Source organism: Topomyia yanbarensis, chromosome 3, assembly GCF_030247195.1.
Source record: "Topomyia yanbarensis strain Yona2022 chromosome 3, ASM3024719v1, whole genome shotgun sequence".
NCBI lineage: Eukaryota > Metazoa > Arthropoda > Insecta > Diptera > Culicidae > Topomyia > Topomyia yanbarensis.
Window position 1 is genome coordinate 294,963,751 of NC_080672.1, and position 23,723 is coordinate 294,987,473.

At 37.8% G+C, this 23,723-nt stretch overlaps 1 protein-coding gene across 3 annotated transcripts in view; it reads left to right on the plus strand.

The window, feature by feature from the left end:
* The window catches only part of LOC131691021 (D-aspartate oxidase), a 95,597-nt gene that overhangs the window by 38,225 nt on the left and 33,649 nt on the right, over window positions 1-23,723 (plus strand). Inside the window, exon 1 of one of the 3 annotated variants that reach the window (XM_058977156.1) lies at window positions 11,270-11,385. The exons of 1 other annotated variant lie outside the window; for it this stretch is intronic. The gene's annotated coding sequence lies outside the window, so the exon portion shown is untranslated. Of the gene's footprint in view, window positions 1-11,269; window positions 11,386-21,580; window positions 21,818-23,723 lie in introns of those variants that run through there. One more of the 3 variants, XM_058977154.1, reaches the window with a different exon arrangement.

Genomic DNA, 23,723 nt, shown 5'->3' on the forward strand with positions numbered 1-23,723 from the left:
CTAACGGGCGGTAGCAAGAATATTTTCAGTTTTATTACGAAATAAGTGTAAATATATTCTAAACTAAGTGGAATGCATCCTGCATGTTTAAAAAATAATATAAAATTAATGCACATTTTTCCACCTGATAAGTGCGAACGTGGTGTAATGCAGTTCTCACTGTTGGTCATCTATAAACTTAATTTAGTGAAAAACATGAAATTGCTCAATTCGTAGTCAACAACCAAAAGAAAGAACAACTCGAAATTAGGTGAAATCAAACAAAGAATCCGTTGGTTTTTAACAAAGGGAACAGTTAGATCTAACAAATTTTATTTTGTTTTGCCAATGTTTCTATTTAAAACGCAAACAGAGCTATTTGTTGAACTAAACCAAATACGTGCTTTCAAGAAATGCCCATTTCAGTTTGAAACAGTCATTCGTCAAGTTTGAAATTCAACTAAACGTTTTATTGTTTCAAAATGGCCTGATTCTTCTGCGTGAAGGATGCATTTCGTATGGAAAGAGTGTACAACTTATTTTATTTGACATTGAATTGAGTAATTGCATGTAAATTATGGTTATGATATATTTTACGATTCTAATCAATGCTATCATAACGAATTAAATGCGCGAATTTCATGTATGAATTGGGTTGAAACATTAGCGATGGGCTCTAGAGGTGTGCGCCGCGCCGCCGATTTCAGGTAAAAGTCGGCGGCGCGCCGGCCTCACACCGATGTGCTTACTATTTTTACATGCAATCGCTGGCGCGGCGCGGCAGCGGCGTGCCGCACACCTCTAATGGGCACTGCAAGAATCTGTGAACATTTTTTAATCGCAAATTGGATTCAAATTTTGAACAATTTGTGCCTAGGAGGAAGCGTATGCGCCGCCCGAATAACAAACGACAGTGGATTGGAGAACTACTAAATCTTCGAAATCGACGGAGACAGGCTCGAAAATGATTCTTCAGAACAAGAAGCAAAATCGGCAAATCGTTTGTGCGGGATTTGCAACGCTAATTCGAATTCATGGACGCAACATACTTTTGCTCACACGTTTCCCGAATTGAGTATTCTGTATACATAACAACAGCGGGACCCTAACTAAATACATTAATTGTGGTTGTGAACAGTTCCACCATAAATTAATTGTTTTAACATTTCTTAAGTTAATATTTGTAAATCCGACTACATATACGAATTAGTCTTGTGATCTTGAACTTTTATGGGTGACCTTGAACCATATGATGGAAATAACCGAACGAAGCAGGTTTAGGCCAAATTGTGACGACATTGAAAACTTGCTCATCAGGCAACCAGTGGGGAATCGTCCTATATTTGTGTGTTGGTTCTACTAAAATATTTAACATCCTCAAGAAGCAGGCAAGCAAATTTACAACATAGTTACATGCCAGCAGTAGGTAATCGGTCATATGGCACGGTCGTAGAAGACGCGCACGGGTTAGTTTCGCCGAAAGGAATCACAGAAGAAAAACAATTGTCTGAACTGAGCGGAAAAAAATAATATTAGGTGTGTGGACGACGTGTATGAATGCCGTGGGTAGTGCTCCGCGAACGAACGAAGAAGTCAATCAACCGAAGAGGAACAAGGAAAATGAAAATAAATTGTGGGGGAGGTGAGCTGTGAAAGGCGATTTTTAGACGAGAAAGTGTTTGGAGCTACGTGGGTAGGTATATTAACGTCTTTGGATGGACGTTAGCATGTCACCTCTTTTGCTTGGCTTTACAGTAAGTTCCGTTGAGTAAGGTTAATAATAGGTATTTTTTGCTCTGAGAAAATCGCACCGTAACGGTTGATCGCACATTTTGTTTGAAAATGAACTTGCATACGGCAATTGCACTTTTTGCACCGACATTGAAGTAGCCATCACATGGATCGAATTACACATTGATATCGAAAGTTGATTATTTATGTTATATCCGTCATGCCAAACGTAACCAAAACCAAACAATAAACAATTCCTTGGATGAAACAGTTTGTTTGCAAAGTTTTCAATGATCAATTAAACAATAAAATAATTGTGTTGAACAATTATTTTGTTTTTTCACAATTATTTTCAAATGGAATTTGTTAAGTTTTGAGAATTGACTAAAGATTTTTAGATGAAAATACGAGGGTCGTACAATAAGTCCTTAGAAAATCCGGGAGGTAGCGCTCGTAGTGTCGATAAAGATTTTTTTTGTAAGTATCACTATCGATAGGAAAGCTGTCCAAATTTCAGCTTGATCCATAGCGTTGGTCATCTTCTATTGTCGATAAAAGTCAACATTTGTTTGACCATAACAATGGAAAAAGCGAGTTCATGGCTATCATTAAACATCTCCATTTGAAAGGCTTCATCCCAGAAAAAATCAAGGCCGAGTTGGATGCAGTTCACACTTGGGTGGTGTTCATTCACAAAAAATGAACATCGTTCAGGATGTCCAGTTGTGGTGTCTAATCCTGAAATCATCAATAAAATCCATGATCTGTTTTTGAGCGATGGTCAAAGTACGGGAATTAGTTGAGGCCACAGACATATCACAAGGTACAGTCAATTTTGCATGAATAATTGTCTGTGAAAAAAAATCGGCAAGATGGGTACCATGTTTGATCTCAGAGGAGAATAAGCTCAATCGTGTAGTTGTTATGACGCTCTTCTATCGAAATTCTACCAAATTCCTTCGTCAATATGTCGCTGTGGACGAAGCCTGAATACAAAAAGACAGGCTTGGCGGATAACGGTTCACTTCCAAAGAGGACGACATTGCTCAAAGGAATGAGTATTTTGCAGAACCTCCGAAATCCTATTTTTTGGACGGGATAAAAATTTTGGAAAAACGGTTGTAAAAGTCTGTAAAGCTGAAAGGATATTATGTTGAGAAATAAAAGAAAATTTCCGAAAAACAGTGTTTTCCATCTTTTTCTAAGGACTTATTGAACGAACCTCGTAGATGAAACATCTGTGGTTTAGTACTCCTCTATGATTCGAGTACACCGACTGTTAAGAGCATAACGAAAAAAATGAGACAACATTCCCCAGGTTTATATAAAGGGCGAACACGAAATTATTGTAACACCGAAAATGTCATGACAATTTTCTTATAATGTTTAAAATCAAACCAAAATTTTAGGGTAGTTCACTTCAAAAATCAAGAGAAAAGTTAATCGATGGAGCCTTGAGTGTAAAATTGAACGCATTTTCGCTTGATGCCCTCCATCAAAGTCTTTACAGTGTCATCCGGTACCAGTTTCTCAGTTTTTTTCTCCATTTTCTTAACATGTCCTTCTCGTCTTTGACTGTCTTCTTGCTCTTCCGAAGTTCCCGATTCATCATTGCCCAGTACTGCTCCACCGGGCGCAGCTCCGAACAGTTTGGCGGATTCATGTCCTTTGGAACAAAATGGACAGAATTGGCCTCATACCACTCCAGGACACTTTTAGAATAGTGGCATGATGCCTAATCTGGCCAAAATAGCGGAGCTTCGTCGTACTGCTGCAAGAACGGCAAAAGGCGCTTCTCGAGGTACTCAGATTTGTAGATCTCGCCATTTACTGTGCCCTTTGTCACGAAAGGCTCACTCCTCAGTCCGCAAGAGCAGATGGCCTGCCAAATGAGATATTTGGAGGCGAACTTCGACATTTTCTTCTTCTTAAATTTGTCGTCCTCATAGAACTTGCTCTTGCCGGTGAAAAACTCCAACCCCGGAATTTGCTTAAAATCGGCTTTTATATACGTTTCGTCGTCCATCACACAGCAGCCATATTTTGTCAGCATCTTCTCGTAGAGCTTCCGTGCCCGAGTTTTAGCCGTCGATTGTTGCCGCTCATCGCGGTTTGGGAAGTTCTGTACCTTGTATGTATGTAGTCCAGCTCTCTTCTTTGCATTCTGGACGTAGCTCTGCGACATGCCGATCTTTTTAGCCAAATCACGGCTTGAGACGTTGGGATTTGCTTTAATCATCCGCTTCACCTTTCCCTCCGTCTTTTTGTTCTCCGGTCCCGGTTTTCTTCCAGCTCCTTTGCCGTGGTCCAACTTCAACCGCTCCTGGAACCGCTTCAACACTCTGGAGACGGTTGAATGGTGAATGTTCAACATTTTTCCCAACTGCCGGTGCGACAGATCAGGAAAATCCAGGTGTTTGGAAAGAATTTGTTCTCTCGACTCGCGTTGGTTCACCTTCATTTTCGTTGAATCGAAAAACACGACTTCGAGTTTGACAGCATGTAAACAATGCACATCAATGAGAAAGTGTGCAAAATTTTGTTGATTTTTACCCAATGGTAAAAAGTTATGCCCTGTTGAATGTGTCGCAATAATTTCGTGTTCGCCCTTTACTGAAATATGAAATCTGACGAATCGTTTCGTAAATAAAGTCTTAGAACTATTATTGCAAACAAACAGCTTTTAGCTTACCTGCGCTAGACTCCGCTGCTAATCCGTAAACGCATGGGTAATGTCGATGCGATATAGGTGTGGTATTCACGAAAATTATGAAAGATTCTCGAAAAGCTAGGGTGACCATACGTCCTGGTTTTTAACTAACTTCCGGTGCCCTGGGATCCCGTACGAATTGCTTGATTTGTCTTGATTTATCATATCTTTTTTGCGAATTCGCTTTATTCACCGTGATCCAGGCGCAATTACGGCTGATCGAAACCTGAATCGAGACATGCAAATAGCAAAAAATCGAACGTCAAATGCAGCCAGTCCATTTAAACTATGTAAAGCATAAAGAAAGGCTATGTGAGACGAACGATAGGGTGAGTAGAAAAAAAGGAAAAGAAAACATCTATCGGCGAGTCCCGTCTCAGATCGCAACTACAGGTAAACTTCGAAATAATGTACATTTCGGTTTAAAAAATGTACGGAAGTCTGGATTCTAACGTTGTTATGATTTACCAAATGTTGCATGTTGCATGGAGCTTCCTGCTTCAGCTTACATATTGAAATTTATTAGACTTGAACTAGGCACGCGGTGAAATTATATACGGGGGTAAGCTCCATGGTCATCTTAAGGGGAGGTTCTCATTAAAATGATCAAAAAGTAAGCAACATTTAGAATTATTTGTGAGCTAATGAAAAAAACATACAAGGAAACAGTTTTAGGATTCATCTTACATCTTCATATTCAAAAGTCTTAAATTTTCATGTACAGATTTTTTCATGACGAATAAAAACAAAATGGCGCTCGTGGTGACGTTCTGTCTAAGGTTAGGTGCGGGTGGAATTTCAAAACTGCGTACAGCCTGCTGCCCCAGGATCGATCCGAAACACAGAACTAATAATAAGGCTCCAAAGTAAGCTAAATTATTTGAAGTAATGATCCAAGAACGGGTAAAGAATTTCAAATTCGACGTAATGGTGCGATCTCAAACTTTGAAATCGAATTTTAGCGCTTTTGTAATATTTAATTAATACTAGTGAATACAAACAATTTGTAGTGACCGCGCCGGTGGTTGAGTGGTAAGCGTGACTGCAACTCATTCCAATTTATCTGGGTTCAATTCCAGCCGAGATCGCTGGGATTTTTCTGAGGTGAAAAATCTGTGGTCACGTCTTCCTTCGGAAGGGAAGTGAAGCCGTTGGTCCCCGGTCTATGAGTTTGGTGGATCGATATCTAGTCCAGATAGTGAAGTCACCTCTCTGGGGTCGGTAAAGAAGAAGTGATCCAACTTCTATACTCTTACTATCAAAAATATCCTCCTTCTGTGATACTTGTGGAGTGCGCAGTAGTAGTATATACAGCCTCTAGCAAAAGCAAGCTTCGGATTAACCATTCCTTCCGTTTCCTTCCGCGATCTACGTTCGGGCCTGGCCGGTGCTGGTATTGATCAATACTTTTGGATTACCAGGAGTTGCACATTGAAAGATGTTTCGCTACTCCCAAGCATAATTATCTACTTATTCTCTGTGCAACTTCAGCTAGTCCAGATCGATAACGGAGTAGCAGCCAGGGGTGGTCCACAAGCTCAAGCTCACTAGTGAATACAAACAATTTGTAGATTTTATGGATTATTCCGAATGAAAAAGGTTTTGGCGACATGGCGGACTAATAAGTGATTTTAACAATTTTGACCAACATTTTTTTGTTTTTCACCGTTTTCTGTGGTTGTTTGATAACTCTCGATTAGTCTGCGTCCGTATAACAGTCCTTTCTCAACCTCGGATTACTCCTGGAGAGAAATGATCCCCTTGAAAGGGTCCTCTACTGTGCCTTTTACTGCCGCGAGTGCCCTTTTTCAACAAATTCGACATGTTTACGAGAGACAAAACACGGGCACTTGGCAGGCCTGCATGGAAAGCACCTGAATACTAACTATTCGGATACGCTACAAGCAGACGCAGTTCAGCAGTGGCGCTCTCTACAGATCAAGCCGTGAAATACGTTCTCGAGACTTGTACATAAGTACAGTGCAATGCGAAGCATTCTGGGAACGCGCATAATGCCATGAAAAGGTTTCTACCTGAGGCGCGCATCTCAAGCCGACAGCGTCCTATGGCGGTCAGGTGGCCGCTTCGAACAATGGCCTGTTGGAACTTCTAAAATCACGTTTAACACAATATAGTAGAAACTTATACATTTCATAAAATTGCAAGGAAAAAAAATAAATTTATAAAAAAAATTCCACTTCGCGAATCGTATGTCTTAGGTGAATTTATTAATATACGAGGGGCCGTACACAAATGACGTAGCTTTTTTCTGGCGATTTTCGACCCCTCCCTCCCCCCTCGTAGCATTTGGTCACAAAATTCTAACCTCCCCCTTGTAAATGACGTAGCATATCTCTAACCCCCCCCCCCCCCGCAACGTGACCGGGAGATGAAAAAATTACATATGTTTTTCAATTCTTTTAAATATATGTCCTTACTAAATGTTTGACGACTTTTATCAACATTTTCATTATAACAGCAAATTGCCTACAAAAGAAGCCCATTTCATGACAAATATAGTGTGGATAGTTTTGTTTAGAATTTTACATGTCATAAAGCATGAAGAAAAGTTCACAAAGCTGCAGCTGCCAACGGTTTTAGGAAGCATAAGCTCAACTAAATTACTAAATTTTCTTTGATTGAATCCGAAAGAAAATTTAATTCAGCTACCAAAATAAGTCTACTAGTTAGAAATATTAGCTAACTAATGTGGAAATTTAAATCCGCATGAAAAATCTATCCTTTTCTTTGCGAGCCTGCCATTCCGCGAACAGTAAAATTTACAAAATGAAAAACCGCGTGAAAATCAACTTAGGAATGGAGGAACATTAAATTGTTTTCTCTAATTAATGGGTTTTGATACCCGCCAAAAACATTAAACTTAATGCTACGTCGCACAACTTCTGACCCTACCCTCCCCCTCGTCACACTTCGTCACAAATTTGGTGTACCCCCCTGCCCCCTAAAATGCTACGTCATTTATGCATGACCCCAAACGGAATTCTGTTTTCTTCTGTGGTTTACTGATTTTCATTGCACAGCCGGAGACAACGACACTATATTGTCTGTACGGTAGATACGCCACACAGAAGGTAGGTAGAATTAACGACGATTATTATAGACGAAGACTTCATATCAAAAAGACTGGCAACTCTGTCTAGAATCTGGAGACAGTAACAGCAACGCAGCTTGCGGATAAAGGTGGTACTACCCATAGTGATATATACACTTTTACATTCAGCTTCCTAGCCTCATACGATAGAGGTGCTGCAACCTCTGTCGCCTCTTGTTTGTATGGGGGAGGGAAAGAGATATCAGTCTTCTTAATATGTAGTCTTCGCTATAGAGCAGTACGTTTATCGTTCGACGGACCCCTCCGAAATCACGCTGGGTTGTTGCAGATCCCCACGGTTTAACATCAAGCTTGTCTGCTATCAATATATTATTTTCAGTCTGTTACGTGCTTGGAATTCCACTATAAATCCGAAAAATATATTACCCGCGGATTACCAGCAATTACTTCAAGTTTCCCTCCACAAATCTAAACAAGTCTTACGTAGTATACAACATATCACAATGAACGTTCAACGGGTTTGTTTCAAATGGTAAAAATATAGCAATGGAAAATGTATTCATTTTCAAAATTTACGCAACACACTCGCTTTGGGAAAAAATAAATGACACCCGACTCTAGAAAAAAGCAAAAATTGATGACATCTCGACAAACATATGATTACGGCTTAAAAGCCAACTGTCAAAGTTCTCTTTGAAAGGGAATTCCGGACAAACCGTTACTCACCAATCGCATATGTTGGTAGTAAACAAAAGAGAAAAGTTTTCTCTTTCATTAACTGCTATGAACTATGCTTAGTCAGTAACGGTTTGTCCGGAATTTACTTTCAAAGAGAATTTTGACAGTTGGCTTTTAAGCCGTAATCATATGTTTGTCGAGAAATCTTGTAAGAATTTGTTTCATTCAATAGGTTCTTTGACGACAAGATGACAAAAACATTCAAATCTATCCATGTGAGACATTTTTACAATCACGTTCACATATAGGGTAATGAGACGATTGTTAGTTCGGCAAATGTTCATAAATATTTGACACTGTGTACTAGAGATGGGCGAGTGAATTGCGAATCGATCAAAAGAATCGACTCTTGAAAAAGCTTGAGAGAGCCATGATTCTTTTTTAAAAAAAGTTGCGATTTAAAAAAAAATCTGCTGTTCAGCGACATAGGGGAATGTATAATTATAACATTTAGAACGTTGCCTATTTCTGTTTGCATTTACCGAAGCCAGCATTCAGTTCCAACGCCTACTTCATTCATTCACTTGCAAGCTTACTAAAGTTTTACACAGAATTTAAGCTTTCAGTTCAGAGGAAACATAAATTAATGCGAATTAACATTTAAAGCATTTATTTGTTATATGTGCACGCAAAAGAATTGTCCATATTTGATTCTATAAATTATTTCTTTATTTTAACCCATTATAACCCAGGGGTTTCAAAGGCAGTGATATCTTCAATTCCACCAAAAAATGTATCAAAGATTATGGGAAAAACAAAATCATCGCTTAAAATGGTTTTGAAAATGAAAATATCTCGTGCCAAAAATTTCGTACGCTTAAATAAAAATAACAAATTTTAAGTTGTTTGACATATTTCTTCGAATTTTCTGATAGACAACACTTCTTTTACACCTGTAAGAACGTTTTGTCACATAATGGAATTATTAGCATGAATTCCAACAATAAAATTCAATTGAATGTATTGCTTACTTTTCAGCCGCCATTAGCCCCAACTATACACGGTTCAACAATGTAAACAAAATTATAAAAAATGGCAGTTTCACTATGAAATATGAGTTGTAATGATCCCATTAGTGCAATAATAAAGTAGTTAGAATCCAAAATTCTGCAGTAAATACGCGTTAAACGATGGATAGTTCTGCGTATGAAATTTCATACGCTAGGATATAATGGGTTAAAATAAGATTTTTTTTATTATTTTAACTCTAGAAACATATTGAAAAAAAATGGGTTTTTGGGTTGGATTAACCAAAATATTTATCAAATTAATCTTACAAGTTTTGTTATCTGTGCGTTTCGAGGATCAACAAAATTATCGTTTATTTTTAAAAAAAATCCGTGATTTAAGCAAATACATGCTACTGGTTGATTCAAAAGATCTCACTGCATTATTTTGATAGTCATTGTTGGATTGAGATAAAGAAACAAAAGTTTCTTCCACCAAACAACAAAGTTATTTACACGTGCGACGAAATAGACGTGCAGATTTTTCGCAAGTTGGCCGTTGCTCAGCGGATGTTTTTTATAAAATAGTGAGAAACTGTAGAAAGCATGCTAGAAACTGCACTGATCACTGGGCTAAGTATCTACACGAAATTGTCTCGCAGGTAAAGTATACAATTCTGTCGTGCTCCACTCTAGTTAAATTATTTCGAATTATTTTTGTGTTTTCAATTTAGCTCTCGGTTACTTTTCTCTTTCTTTCTAGCGACCGTAGAGCCAGCAAAGTTTAATATAGAGGGCGACAGTTGGATGCCGTTTATACAGTGGAATGTGGATTATTTATTGTCTGTGAATATTAAGCAGGAAACACGAATACTCTTGTTTAAAAGATCCCTGAAATTCGTCAATTCACACGACAAAATGGAATCGCTAATGCAAACCGTGGCTATATCATCATGCCTTGGAGAAGCAATAGATTTCGTTTGTTATGATTGTTGACGTTTATCCGAATGTTCCAAGGGTCGATGATTCATACCATATGCCCTGCAAAAATAGAATTGAGATAGCACCCTGAAATAATACATATTTGTAAATAAAATTGGTTTTACTTTAATATTCGAAATGCTTTGATTCAAGTATTTATTAAGTTTAAATCAATGAAAGATACAGTTTGAACTAACAAAATGGTTTTTCCATTTCAAAGCGTCACATTCGTTGATTCAAATATTTAACTAATTTATTGAATCAACAAAGTTGTATGTTGTTTCGATTGTTGATACTAAGAGACCAACTAAATTTTTTTTTTGATTCAGCTGTTTTTCATGTTTGATCCAAAAAATTCTTCAGAATTATTTCAACAATTATTTTATTTATATCTACCTACATTTTTTATTGAACACAGAACAACTTGAGAAATTTGTTGATTCAACCCTCATATTATATGAGATTAAAAAAAAATTTCTGCATGTGTAGGTAGAATGGGGCATCTTTTAAATTTTAGAGCATAAGTGAACTGGGTAATCTTTGTATGATGCATTTTTTCTCGATAATCCCACTCAGAACGAGCACAGAAACATAATTCAGTTTGAAACTGAATTTGAATCGAAAATAACTGAATGAATGCGCTACACCGAATTAATAAAGCACGATGATCCAAAAAAATGCTAGCAAATGGAGTGAATTAGCTGTGGACATGAATCACATAAAAATCAATAAGCGCAATGAACACACGCACACTTATTTGTATAGGATGAAATCAAAATATCTACTTCAGATCAAAATCAAACAAATTTGTACAAAAGTTTTAATTCGCTTCACTCAAATTTCGAAAAAATCCCCCTTAAACGCAACGAAAACACGAATTGAATGCCGCAATTTTTACCCTACCATTGGAGCCAATGCGTTGAACAAAAATGGCAGATGCTGTTTTAAACAACAGTTTCAAATATGTAAGGTGATACCAAATACTATAATATTTGTATTTGGTGATACTATGAATGGGTTCAAAATAGGCTCATTACTATGCACAATATTTCTCCTTCCATTACCATCACATTTCAAGAGGTGGATCCAATCTAGTAGCCAGTCTTATCTCCTTCGCGCTCACCATCGGTTACCATAATCACCTCACTCCACAGAATACATAGGCGCATGCAATCTAGCTATCATACCCATTAGAAAACTTAGTACTTTGAAGTTCTGATCGTCAGGTGAGTGCCTATGGATTTTCATCGTTTAGGTAGCTTGTGGTTTCCATCCGAGAGATTTTATAAATGTTGAACGCTAGATGTGTTTAATTGCATCACCATCCAGTCGATTACCCTGTCACGTTAATTGTGGAATCTTATGTGTCAAACGTTGGTTTTGTTTGTCCTACTTTCGAAACTGAATTAGATTATGTTATTTTCAACGTTTCGGGGAGAGTGTTGTAGTTCTCGTTATGGGATAAGCAACCGGTTTTGGAACCCTAGAGGTAGTGACTTTACGATTACGTCGAAAAATATGCATTTGTCCCTGATTTTTGTGCAATATATACTAGGGTGGCAGTTATTTTTGCGATGTTGAAATTTCGTCCATAGCCGGTCAAAAAAAGAATGAAGGTGTCAAAAAGATTTTGCCAAAATTTGACCAAAATTAGACAATTTCAACACGTGCATTAAAGCGATTGAAGTTTTATATAAGAAATACACGTATTTTTCATACGTTTTATATGAAAACTCATTATTTTTTTCAAAGTGATCGGTAATTTTCGAAATTTGGTTGAGTTCGAGCACACTATTAAAAGTTACAAACGGAAAGTTTTCGGATATTTTAAATTTAAAAAGATTGTAACACAAAAATGCTCAAATTACGTGGTTTTCTGAAAAAAAATTTTTTTTTCATTTTTTTTTTTGAGAGACCTTCAATTTCAATCGCTTTTGGGCACGTGTTATTTAAACTGTTCAAATCAAATGTTGTCCAAATTTTTATTTTGATTCCTTTGATTATTTTTGATGGGCGAAATCCCAACATCACAGAAATAACTCCCCCCCACTATTATATACATGGGTCTATTTTAAAACTATAATTCTTAGAGGGAAACTGTCAATTGTTTTTATTAATTGGCATAAACTTGAAACAGACATTTCTTTACAGCATGAAATTTGCTCATTTATGTATTTGTATTTGCTTCCTCCCTAATTTGGATAGCGCAAAAATATCAAAGCAAACTACGTTTATATTTGACAGCGAATGTTTAGCAACGACATTGTTAATGTGGTTTTCGTTTGAGGCGAAACTGAGTCAGTTCCTAACCCCAACTGCTGTCAAAATGTATGAACTGACAGCGGTTGGGGTTAGAACCTGACTTAGTTTCAGGTTCAAGCGAAATCGCCATAAGATAATTAAACCTCATTATCACTCTATCAGTGCGATCGCGTTTTACTTACCCAAATGAAATCCGCATTTGATCTACCGTTACATAATTTTTAACATTTTGAATATTTTAACATGATATACAAAAACTATTATGAAAGAAAATATAGCGGTGTCCAAACAAAATTGGTATCAATTTTTAACGACATATTGTAGACGCTATTTATTTTATACGTAAAATGCATGATCCAAAGACAGACAAAATTAATAGATCATTGAAAAATCACAATATTATGCGTTTAAATCCAAAATAAAAATATATCACTACTACTAGAGAAATGCTTGGCAATCGTGGAGTCATGAATCATTTTCCAGTGCATTTTTGCAACTGTCAATTTTGATTAATTTGAAGCAATTTGTTATGAATTAACTATGTTGTTGTTGTTAATTAAAAAGCAACCCAAAGAATGTAATTGCCTTCATCAAAGCAAACGAATTTGAAACTCTTGGCAGTAAAGATGGCAAATGCATCCAAAGGGTCCAAAATATGTAAGGGTACAAATCTGGTTGGTTACCCGGGTCTTTGATAACGAATTTAGTGACGGAAATATGTAAGTGGCGGATAGGATTTGTTGGCTTCTGGTTGAACAATATTGTCGATAATGCTAATAATATGGTAATTGGCTTGAAGAGCAGATGCTGGAAATCGGGTCAGAAATTGAAAAACGTGGAATAAATGAAAGTTGCTTAGCATATATGCCTTCGTGTGGTTGCTTCAAAGTAGCTCGGAATTCGGCTGCTAGCGCGGCGCTTCACCTAAGTGGTTTAGTGGTTTTAAGTGATGTAAGTGGTACCAGAAATTATTCTCTAGAATGTACGGAGGAAAAATGTAGAACAAAACTATACTGTTAGTCATACTATGTTGCGTTTCGGCTTCGCCTCTTCAGAAACCGACACTAACGTATTGTCGGAATAGATTAGCGCCGGCTTGACGCAAATCCCTTAAAACTAAAACACACTATGTGTTTCAATCAAACGACTGATCAAACGTGATGTCCCGTTCGAGCAGAAGTTCTGTTTATGCCGATGAGACACAAGTGAAGCCGAAACTTGTCTTGGCTTAGCAGGCCTATGCGAAAGCACTATGCTATATTTCACCCTAAGGAGGAAAATTTGGTAAAAACCAAAATTTCTCACTAGGGTGAAAATTTGTTGGTAAGAACCAGTCTTTGTACAGGAGGGCACAAATCCTTATTTCATACTATGTTGCGTTTCGGCTTCGCCTCTTCAGAAACCGACACTAACGTATTGTCGGAATAGATTAGCGCCGGCTTGACGCAAATCCCTTAAAACTAAAACACACTATGTGTTTCAATCAAACGACTGATCAAACGTGATGTCCCGTTCGAGCAGAAGTTCTGTTTATGCCGATGAGACACAAGTGAAGCCGAAACTTGTCTTGGCTTAGCAGGCCTATGCGAAAGCACTATGCTATATTTCACCCTAAGGAGGAAAATTTGGTAAAAACCAAAATTTCTCACTAGGGTGAAAATTTGTTGGTAAGAACCAGTCTTTGTACAGGAGGGCACAAATCCTTATTTCATACTATGTTGCGTTTCGGCTTCGCCTCTTCAGAAACCGACACTAACGTATTGTCGGAATAGATTAGCGCCGGCTTGACGCAAATCCCTTAAAACTAAAACACACTATGTGTTTCAATCAAACGACTGATCAAACGTGATGTCCCGTTCGAGCAGAAGTTCTGTTTATGCCGATGAGACACAAGTGAAGCCGAAACTTGTCTTGGCTTAGCAGGCCTATGCGAAAGCACTATGCTATATTTCACCCTAAGGAGGAAAATTTGGTAAAAACCAAAATTTCTCACTAGGGTGAAAATTTGTTGGTAAGAACCAGTCTTTGTACAGGAGGGCACAAATCCTTATTTCATACTATGTTGCGTTTCGGCTTCGCCTCTTCAGAAACCGACACTAACGTATTGTCGGAATAGATTAGCGCCGGCTTGACGCAAATCCCTTAAAACTAAAACACACTATGTGTTTCAATCAAACGACTGATCAAACGTGATGTCCCGTTCGAGCAGAAGTTCTGTTTATGCCGATGAGACACAAGTGAAGCCGAAACTTGTCTTGGCTTAGCAGGCCTATGCGAAAGCACTATGCTATATTTCACCCTAAGGAGGAAAATTTGGTAAAAACCAAAATTTCTCACTAGGGTGAAAATTTGTTGGTAAGAACCAGTCTTTGTACAGGAGGGCACAAATCCTTATTTCATACTATGTTGCGTTTCGGCTTCGCCTCTTCAGAAACCGACACTAACGTATTGTCGGAATAGATTAGCGCCGGCTTGACGCAAATCCCTTAAAACTAAAACACACTATGTGTTTCAATCAAACGACTGATCAAACGTGATGTCCCGTTCGAGCAGAAGTTCTGTTTATGCCGATGAGACACAAGTGAAGCCGAAACTTGTCTTGGCTTAGCAGGCCTATGCGAAAGCACTATGCTATATTTCACCCTAAGGAGGAAAATTTGGTAAAAACCAAAATTTCTCACTAGGGTGAAAATTTGTTGGTAAGAACCAGTCTTTGTACAGGAGGGCACAAATCCTTATTTCATACTATGTTGCGTTTCGGCTTCGCCTCTTCAGAAACCGACACTAACGTATTGTCGGAATAGATTAGCGCCGGCTTGACGCAAATCCCTTAAAACTAAAACACACTATGTGTTTCAATCAAACGACTGATCAAACGTGATGTCCCGTTCGAGCAGAAGTTCTGTTTATGCCGATGAGACACAAGTGAAGCCGAAACTTGTCTTGGCTTAGCAGGCCTATGCGAAAGCACTATGCTATATTTCACCCTAAGGAGGAAAATTTGGTAAAAACCAAAATTTCTCACTAGGGTGAAAATTTGTTGGTAAGAACCAGTCTTTGTACAGGAGGGCACAAATCCTTATTTCATACTATGTTGCGTTTCGGCTTCGCCTCTTCAGAAACCGACACTAACGTATTGTCGGAATAGATTAGCGCCGGCTTGACGCAAATCCCTTAAAACTAAAACACACTATGTGTTTCAATCAAACGACTGATCAAACGTGATGTCCCGTTCGAGCAGAAGTTCTGTTTATGCCGATGAGACACAAGTGAAGCCGAAACTTGTCTTGGCTTAGCAGGCCTATGCGAAAGCACTATGCTATATTTCACCCTAAGGAGGAAAATTTGGTAAAAACCAAAATTTCTCACTAGGGTGAAAATTTGTTGGTAAGAACCAGTCTTTGTACAGGAGGGCACAAATCCTTATTTCATACTATGTTGCGTTTCGGCTTCGCCTCTTCAGAAACCGACACTAACGTATTGTCGGAATAGATTAGCGCCGGCTTGACGCAAATCCCTTAAAACTAAAACACACTATGTGTTTCAATCAAACGACTGATCAAACGTGATGTCCCGTTCGAGCAGAAGTTCTGTTTATGCCGATGAGACACAAGTGAAGCCGAAACTTGTCTTGGCTTAGCAGGCCTATGCGAAAGCACTATGCTATATTTCACCCTAAGGAGGAAAATTTGGTAAAAACCAAAATTTCTCACTAGGGTGAAAATTTGTTGGTAAGAACCAGTCTTTGTACAGGAGGGCACAAATCCTTATTTCATACTATGTTGCGTTTCGGCTTCGCCTCTTCAGAAACCGACACTAACGTATTGTCGGAATAGATTAGCGCCGGCTTGACGCAAATCCCTTAAAACTAAAACACACTATGTGTTTCAATCAAATCGAAACGCAACATAGTATGAAATAAGGATTTGTGCCCTCCTGTACAAAGACTGGTTCTTACCAACAAATTTTCACCCTAGTGAGAAATTTTGGTTTTTACCAAATTTTCCTCCTTAGGGTGAAATATAGCATAGTGCTTTCGCATAGGCCTGCTAAGCCAAGACAAGTTTCGGCTTCACTTGTGTCTCATCGGCATAAACAGAACTTCTGCTCGAACGGGACATCACGTTTGATCAGTCGTTTGATTGAAACACATAGTGTGTTTTAGTTTTAAGGGATTTGCGTCAAGCCGGCGCTAATCTATTCCGACAATACGTTAGTGTCGGTTTCTGAAGAGGCGAAGCCGAAACGCAACATAGTATGAAATAAGGATTTGTGCCCTCCTGTACAAAGACTGGTTCTTACCAACAAATTTTCACCCTAGTGAGAAATTTTGGTTTTTACCAAATTTTCCTCCTTAGGGTGAAATATAGCATAGTGCTTTCGCATAGGCCTGCTAAGCCAAGACAAGTTTCGGCTTCACTTGTGTCTCATCGGCATAAACAGAACTTCTGCTCGAACGGGACATCACGTTTGATCAGTCGTTTGATTGAAACACATAGTGTGTTTTAGTTTTAAGGGATTTGCGTCAAGCCGGCGCTAATCTATTCCGACAATACGTTAGTGTCGGTTTCTGAAGAGGCGAAGCCGAAACGCAACATAGTATGAAATAAGGATTTGTGCCCTCCTGTACAAAGACTGGTTCTTACCAACAAATTTTCACCCTAGTGAGAAATTTTGGTTTTTACCAAATTTTCCTCCTTAGGGTGAAATATAGCATAGTGCTTTCGCATAGGCCTGCTAAGCCAAGACAAGTTTCGGCTTCACTTGTGTCTCATCGGCATAAACAGAACTTCTGCTCGAACGGGACATCACGTTTGATCAGTCGTTTGATTGAAACACATAGTGTGTTTTAGTTTTAAGGGATTTGCGTCAAGCCGGCGCTAATCTATTCCGACAATACGTTAGTGTCGGTTTCTGAAGAGGCGAAGCCGAAACGCAACATAGTATGAAATAAGGATTTGTGCCCTCCTGTACAAAGACTGGTTCTTACCAACAAATTTTCACCCTAGTGAGAAATTTTGGTTTTTACCAAATTTTCCTCCTTAGGGTGAAATATAGCATAGTATACTGTTAGACTGAAGTTATGCAAGTTTAGGTGTAACAATCAACTATTGAAACTCTTATTCAAAAAAACTTACAGGACCTACATAGGTAGTACTTTGAAAAAGTTTTTCAGAATAGCATTGCTTAAAACTTCTCCGAAGACACCATTCGTCCACCATGCTTCGTAAAAACGTAAGGTAAAATGCCGCTCTAACGGCCAAGCTCCGAATTACTTTGATGCAACCATATGAAAGCCTAGACACTAAACATTAACTTTGCTGAAGGCGATCCAAGGGGAGCTATTGATTCGTCCCACTTTTTTGTTAATTGTGCGCCACATTTAAATCCAAGATGGTGACTTCTGGTTGAGAAATAAATTTTTAGAACCCTACCAATATGCGTGTTTTCACGAGACCTCATACACCAATATCGTTTGGTCATAAATAATTGTGCTAAGTCGGCCGTCGCCATCTTGGATATTAAAGTGGCGCCAAGCATCTTTACTATATTTCCGCCATCTATGTTTTACTAATAATGAAGGGGGGGGGGATTGTTTTGACATTTCGCCCTGTTCTCAAAATTATCATTATGAATATTTTCTCCGATTTTTTTAGCGTAAGTCCATTGAATTTAGATTGGATAGCCTTAATTAAAACAGCACGAAATCTGATTGATCAGTTTCAGTGATGCCTCAAAAGATATGTTCATGTTAACGAAGCCCATCGCATTCCCAATGAAAAAAATATTCGACGCTAGAAAATCCTGTGTTCAGATGTATAGTTTCTTATGAGTTTACAATAATAAGTTTATCTCAACAGTTATCAATTCTAAACAGAAAAAACCTATTTTCATCCACCTAGTGGTACAATTGCGCCTTTCTCATTTATTCAAATTATGATTCATGTTCAATATATTTGTGGAAATGTTTACTACATAGGGAGAACTGGGCCAATTCGGACCTAGTAAGGGTTTATGAGCTATAGAACTGGAACGTGTCAACCGATTCATAAATAAATATTTTTCCCTGATAGCCTGATCAATTTCGCTCATTTTTTTCTAAGGCGACTTTTTCCAATCTTTTACCTTATGGTTCTGCGTAAAAGTACACTAAAGGTCCGAATTGAAGCAGGGTTGGGGTACCCATTTCTTATCGATTTTTTGCAATAGAAATGAATTTCTATTTAGGCAAAAGTTATTCCCATTTAATTTCTACTAAATTTCGAATTGTGAAATGAAAAATTCTCTTTGATATATAAAACTTTGTAGTAAACATAAACTAAAAAGTATGAGCTGCTGTGGGTGGGCGTAACGTATTGGTAAATCGATTGCCTTGGCGCACCTGAGTTCGAGTCCCTACTCCGTACATAGGGTTAGAAATTGTTCATAAGAGATTTTTCTAACCCGAAGAGGCGACTTAAGGTTAAAACCTCTATAATCGAAATAAAAAGTATGAGCTGGGCCAAACTACCTAAAAATAGCTATAACGTCGAAATCTGTCAACCGATTTGCGAAAACTTATGTTTTCCTGACAACTTGACCGACTGCGTACACTTTCTCTCAAGCGGTTTTTCGCGATCGCGTATTAGATCGTATATACGGCAAAAGGTCCGAATTGGATTAATTCATATTCTATTATTAACACATTGAGTAAACGAAAACAGTTATGGTCTCACCCAAAACAATATATTAAATAAAATATATCCTGTAGATCCAAAATCACGATAATGCACTTGATTTAATTGCTGGTGCCTACAAAAATCTTGTTTTTCGGTTTACACATTTTTCAAAAAAAGCGTTCCAAAACGACATTCGCCCCTAGCGCACGCACACGATAGCTGAGAACAGCAAACTTTTGTGAGATAGAACAGAACTACATGACAGCCATGAAAATGATATATGAGGAATTCCACGAAGATCCGAAAATCTTTAAAATCTTAGATTCTTCCAACTTTACACGTTTCACCGTCATGCAAGACTAAATATTTTCCACAGGTAATAAGATTATTTTGACTCAAGAGCAACTTTTCAAAAGGGCGTAAACGTTTCTACGCGTATGAATTTCAAATTTTTTTTGTTCGATTACTGTATTTTACACAGCAAAACTATCTGAGAACGAGTTACAGGGAATGAATACTTCTGTCTGAAAAAAATATACACTGAAAAAAATGTTGTCATTTTTCAAAAAAACAAAAATTCATGATAAAAATTTAAATTGCGAAAAAACCCATTTTTTTTAAATTTTTTATATTTTGTTACCAAAAACCTAAAGAGAAAAGAAACATTTTGAATGTGATGGAGAAAAAATCGGTAAAAAAGTTTTCCTAACAACAACTTTTGACATTTTTTTATAATTCTTACTATTTGCAGTCAAAAATACAATTTTCTTTCTGAATATGATTCTAAACGCCATTTTAAATCGAAATGCTCTTAAAAAAAATTTCTAAAATGTAGTAGTTCTCGAGATATTTTAACTTTTGTTTTAACAACACAATTATTTTGTTTTATTACGACCTTTTCATAAGTTAGTCGCGTTTCTCCATCAACAATAATAGGCTTTTCAAAAGGCCCGTGAACTTTCCTGCAACTTTCTCTTTGACATCAAGGCGATATTGTGAAACATTTTAAAGAATTTTTCGTCGCGTTAGGGTCGATCCACAAGAAACAATCAATTTCATTCTACACAATTTTGTGATAGTCGAGTTCGTTATTCACCGACTTGTCCAAAACAACACATTTCTTCAATTGGCTATCCAATATTTTCACTTTTTAACAAATGTCTAAACATTGAGTCATGCCGTACGGTCACAGAGAACAGACATATAAGCTGGAACAAACTTTCCCGAAAAAGCTGTGCAAACATTTGAATGAAAATACGTTGAAAATCACCATCGGATACAGGTTCGCATGCGTGAGTCACCATTGTATCCAAGTTTGCATACAAGTCCCGTATAGCGATTGTTGGCCGATCGAAGCGCCGGCTAGTGGCAAGTTGCTACTTGTTGTTGTCATTTCAAAGCGACAGTTTTATTTCTTACACAAGTTGAAAACTTCACTTGTATGTCAGTTCTCAGTGGTACGGTATCTGAGCTTCGAACAAAACAAGCAGAACAATTCTAACCGTCAGTGGGGCCCATAATTTATGTGCCCGCTGAGATGTTGACTTATGTCAGTTCAACACTTGAATTGAGTTCATTTGTGACGTCAGCGTAAAGTATTCAATTCAGGTTTTATGAGTTAGTATAGTACTCTTGAAGTCGCTCTTAAAACTTAGAATATTAAGCTAATAGAGATTGCAGACACTGTTCTAACTAATGTGTTCAAATGGGAGGGATGAATAGAGGTGCTAAGATGAATTAGGGAGCTGTTACCCTTTATGCAATATTATTTGTAAACAAAATTAACGTGTTTTCAAAATTATATGCATTTTTGAAAAGTATGTCAAATGGCTCAAGTATCCCAACGGGTGGGGAATCGAAACACTTTGGTGATTATTTCAGTAGATTTTCAGCATCTGAGGTATTACGATTGTAATGGTGTTACCAGTTTATATAGAAATTTGTTGTGTGACCGAACTCTTCAACCCGTAACTCCGGAACCGAAAGTCGGATCAACTAAAAATGTAATAGCGGCTTATGGGAGCGTTATACCTTTCATTTGAAATTTAGTTTGTGTAAATCGGTTCAGCTATCTCTGAGAAACTTGCGAGTTCAAATGACACACACACAAATACAGGCATACAGACATTTTCCGATCTCGACGAACTCAATCGAATGGTAGGTATATGAATCTCGGCCCTCTGTTAAAAAGTCGACTTTGGGGTGATTACATTGCCTTTCTTTATATGAGAAAGGCAAAAATAAGACAAATCGAACGCGAATACAAAATTGGTTCGTTATCATTGCTTATCTTCCCCCTCACCTTATACACGTCCGCAGACGCCGGCAATGCGTGTGCTAGGTCTTCTTTGGCAACAGCTTACTATAATAAGTACTCATCTGGCCACTCTCTGTCAATTCATTTTTATTTATTCCACTTGATTAACTTCACTGGTGTAAGTGCAATAATAATCATGTTACATACTTTCATTCCCATCTCACTCAACGTAGACATTTGGTATAGTCTGAAGGCAGCTTTCTCTCTGCTGCTATGCTCTTCTCCGGCTATCAGTAGAAGCAGATGAGACATCATCTGTGTTGTGTCCTTTCCGATATTTATAATAAACAATATATGTACTTTAGGTATATATTTATAAACAAGACAAGATTGGTGCAATCAAGTGTGACAATAGTGATAGATTTCCTGACACCGGCCCTCGACGTAATCGATAGTCGGAGTGAATCGTAGACCATACAGGTGAGGAACAGATTCTGTCGCTTCTATTTATAGGCGTTTGTATTGTTTTGATAGGTTGAAGCGTAGTGGATGGGTGATTTGGTTATTTCAAGATCACACTACATGTTGCTTACACATAGTGCGGAAGAGACTGATGTTTCCAGACACGACGGCCACACCTGTAGGATAACCGGAAGGTCTCGAATAACTATTATGTAATTCTGATGATTTTTCCGAGGTCCTTTGTCGCAATGCGACTGATCTCAACAACCGGATTAACGTAAATATGTATCACTCTTTCATTTTTTTATTCTTTGTTGGAAGTTGGACTTATCGTTACGTAATGAAGATTTCGAGATTTCGAGACTACCTCTGTCCGTAGTCGACTCACTACATGCTTATTGCGCATATATATTACTCAACAGTATCACCACTGTTGTGCTATCTTGTGGCACACGCAATTTTGGGTTAAACTGAATCAGAAGCGCCAAGTTACTACTAGATATTAAAATATTCGTATATTTGCATCCAAAAATCAATCTTGATGAATTCTTTTCAGTTTTTATAAATATTTCCTAAGCTTTGACGAACTTATCTTCGATTAAGTTAAAACACATTTACCATTTATTTGTGACATGTAATGTTTCTCACGTAAACGCTTTCCAATGCACCCATAACTGTGCACGCATACTAAACCGGCAACTTTTTTGAACTTTTTTCGGAAAATTACTAAATCAAGTGTAACTATCTCTACAAACCGTATTCCACTTATGAGCTTTTTCCCTCAGCTCACTCACAGGAGTTTTGTAATTTCTATGGTGAAATATATGGAAAATCAGATACAAAAAATCAAAATTCAATAAAAATTCCCACAGTTACTCTGCATATCTGAAAACTTCAGGTGGTGTGGCTTTTTTAATAACGAACAACCTTGTTGAAAGTTGCATAATTATTGGAGGTTACTGGACAAAGTTATTTAAGTTCGAAGACTAGAAGATTTTTGAAAATGTCCTACTCTAACCATGTGCGAGAAAGAGAGGCAGCATTCAATATTATATTACAATATCAAAGTCGGATCAATTTGCAGTCTTCTGCAATGTTAATCCTTTCATCTTCAGCTATATATCTGAGGTTTTTAGGCTACGTAAGATGATATTGACATTTTGACGTAGGACGTCTTTGTTTTCGATATGGGGGTGCACTCTGCAAATTCTACAAAAATGGTATGTAACGAAAAGTGGTCCAATTTTAAACGCATATAATTCAGCCATCTCACGAGAAATTTTCAAATTTTTTGTGCAAATCGCCCCGAAATGCTTCTAAGAATAGATTCCAATAGATAAACCCAAAGATTTTTGATATCATAGCATTAAAAAATTAAATAATATACAGCCTTGTCAAAATATCGCGCATTAACACACAGAAGATAGCGCTTCCCAAGCCCTGTACGACGGATTGGTGTACCTAGCGCGCAACGCTTCTATGAATGACGTCATAATCTACTATTTAAAGAACGGACTTGGCCAGACACACTCAGTTCCCTGTTGAACGGCTGGTGAAGCAGTTCACTGCGCTGTGTTTTTTACAGCTGAGCTAGAAGTCCGTTACACTGGCTGTGGAGGGACGCTACCCTGTGTCGTCCAACAGGCGACCGCTCCAACTGCTTCCTAAATGCCGCTGTAATGTTGCCAGTAAATTTTTGGTTTAACTAGCACATGTATTTGCTATTTGCGCTTGAAATTAAGTAATGTAGTGGTAGTAATAAGCTTCCCATTTTGGTTTAAACGCAAGGACAGTTTTTAAAACAGGCTTTGATTAATTAGTTTAGCTCATCTAAGCAATTTTATCAATTCTGTAATTTAAAAGGAATTTTACGGAACTTGGTGAATTTGGCCCCACTTGCAACTGGTATAATCAACCTGCACAA